The following is a 2,729-nucleotide window of genomic DNA, read 5'->3' as shown; positions in this document are numbered from 1 at the left end:
TGCCGTTCTGAAAGGCCGGACTCTGACTCATTCAGAGCCCGTGTGCAGCGTTCACACTCTTGTTCCACCTTTTCCCACAAGGTTTTGACGTGGTCCAAGTGGACCTTAAGAGCGAACAGAGACGTTTCGGCACTGGAGGAAGGATCAAGATTAGCCTCGAACTGACAAAGTTTGTCAGTGACGCTAATGAAGTGGTTTAACGCCATCTTGTTGCTAGCTGACGCTTTTTGACCTGCTGCTCTCGTAGTTGGAGGTGTGGTTTTGGGTATGGTGCTCACCTTTACTGTCAGTTGAGCGGGTGAAGGTGAGGGCGAATCTAAGCTTGGGACCGTTGGAGTCGAAGAGGGACTGGACCTGGGCTGATGGGAGGACGGAATGACAATAGGAACTGCACAAAGCTTTGCGCTGTCCTTCTCGCTGTCGCTGGACATAATATGCTCGCTTATGAGCCTTAACGACAAGAAGAGCGGCTTATTTGAGGCGCCTTGGATGTACGGACAAAAGCTCTTGCTTTGTTTGTTGATGAGAAATGCTTTGCCGTCGAAATTAAACGCCGGCAGTAAGATATTGAACACCTTTTTGGTCTCCTTCTTAATCAAATTTTTTGTGGATGCGCTAAAAGGTTGCAAAGGAAATAAAGCACCCGCAAATAGTATTTTATGTATTTATTTAATAAAAATAATTTTGATTGCTTTTCCAGAGTTTTATTATGTTTGAATTTTAAATGGAGTGGGCGCGGAATAACATGCAGAAAACAAATGTGTGCAGGGGGCCAATATTGTGACCGTGACTTCAGTCACCGATAGTTGGTATCGATAATTGCTGATGCGCACCACTAATTAGCGAAATGTGTGTGTAATAATTATAAACAACAATTTTGACATTTGATGTCGGGAACGCGCGTTCGTGTCGGTGAAGCTGGTCGAATATGCGCCTGGTGGCCTGGCGAAGATGGTGAGATATGCGTCGGCGCCTCTGAAGTTGTGTTTCGGATGGGCGCACTCTTTATATAGGTGAGTTGTTGTGTTATGTCGTGTTAGTACAATTGTGTATTAACAACAGATACCCGAGCCAGATACCAATGCGAGGATTATCGACAAGTGTTAGACGGATACGTTTGCGCAGTGTGTGGTGTTATATGTGTAAATGTGGACATGCGTAAAAAATAAATAAGGATGTGGCCGGCGTATGTTGATATACGCTCAAGTGCATAGGCATATGCCGGTGGCAAGATTACTTATTGGTGGAATTTTTTCGTGAATTCCATAAACGCAGGCGCCACGCGTGGGCTATTGTGTATGCCAAAGAAACGTTGGCAGATTTTATTTGTTTTAAATTTGGAGTCGTGGATCGACAGCCACGTTACGTGAATTGTGTTAGTAGAATAAGTATTTATGTACGGATGGAAAATATATGTGTATAATAATATGCTTATTTAGTATATGTATGAATTAATATATGTATATGAGTGATATATGTATGTGCCTTTTGATGGTTGCAAAAATATATGCACTTGTGTATGCTGATATGTGAGTGTTTAATTCCAAATTTATTGTTGCATGTGAGGTTCATATGGTGTTGTATATGTACATATGTGCATATGTACGTTTACTGTTAAGGAGACGGCGATTACAAATGCAAATTAATGCGGATGGACGGATTTATTAAATTTGTTTTTAATAATGTGTTGCAATTGTGTTTTATGTTGCGGTACCTGCCGTTGGCAAGCCGTTTTGGTTGCAGACAAGCTGCCTTATAGGAGGCGCGAAGGATGGAAAATCACTTCCGCAGTGGCTGGTTTGAGCCCTTGGATAGGGAACGGAAAGCTTGATGCTAATTCCGTTTTGGGGGTCGGCGGACAGACCGACAGAACAAATGGCGGTAAGTTGCAGAGTAAAAAATGCGCTTTTTACTTAGCTCTATTTTCTCTTTAGGAATCCAACGGTGCCAAGAACAAGCTGGGGCGAACGGATGAGATCTGCACGATGCTTATGTTGTGGTAGGAGGTGCAGCATCCGGCTCGAAGGACCATGTATTGGAGTAGGGCGTCGGTTGGGTTAATTCCTTGTGTTTAAAAATGGCGGCGTAAGAAAAACCTTGCACTTTTCGTTTTTCCTCTGTTCACTTTTCAGATTATGCCGTCTCACCAGTAAAGCGCTTACAAACTAATTCGACTATTGGGGAGAGAGGCAGCGAAGCGGGCATCGCTCTGTTAACTAGCATAGGCGCTAACAGCTGTTAGTATTGACTGCTGCTGCTGCGCCAGCTTCGGCTGTAGTTAACAGCGCGCTGCCGCATAAACAGGTATTAAAGATAAAAGACGAAAATGTCATTAAATGTAAAAATGCAGTCTTTTCAACTAACAACCAATGAAAAACAAGATAGAACGCTACAGTCGAGCAAGCCCGACAGTAAAATAGCCTGTACTCTCCACAAAAAAGAAAAAATTTAAAAAAAAATTATTAAAAAAATTAAATGAATTAATTAATTAATTAAATTAAATTAGAATACATGTTTATGTTGAGTTTTAACAGCATACATTTACATCACGTACCTATGCGTGTATGTATGCAGCACAAAGTTGAACAAAAGCAGCAACAACAACAACAGATGCGGGCAGCGCTGCCGACAGAGCTGCAGGCAGCGCATGAGCAGCGATTTTACTTATGGCTATAACTTTCTTCAGAATCGACCTATCATGATGAAATTTGGCATACGGACACATTAGT

General features: G+C 42.2%; 1 long non-coding RNA gene across 1 annotated transcript; it reads left to right on the top strand.

Moving 5' to 3' along the window:
- The first annotated feature begins 891 nt into the window (after positions 1 to 891).
- On the top strand, positions 892 to 2,197 carry LOC115629999. The gene is made up of 3 exons (XR_003995970.1): positions 892 to 1,013; positions 1,076 to 1,881; positions 1,935 to 2,197. It is a non-coding gene; the product is annotated as an uncharacterized LOC115629999 (long non-coding RNA).
- Positions 2,198 to 2,729: the final 532 nt, after the last annotated feature.

This window comes from Scaptodrosophila lebanonensis, unplaced genomic scaffold, assembly GCF_003285725.1.
Source record: "Scaptodrosophila lebanonensis strain 11010-0011.00,11010-0021.00 unplaced genomic scaffold, SlebRS2 tig00000199-arrow-arrow-pilon, whole genome shotgun sequence".
In the NCBI taxonomy this organism is placed as follows: Eukaryota; Metazoa; Arthropoda; class Insecta; order Diptera; family Drosophilidae; genus Scaptodrosophila; species Scaptodrosophila lebanonensis.
This window is presented reverse-complemented; position numbering and strand designations above follow the sequence as displayed.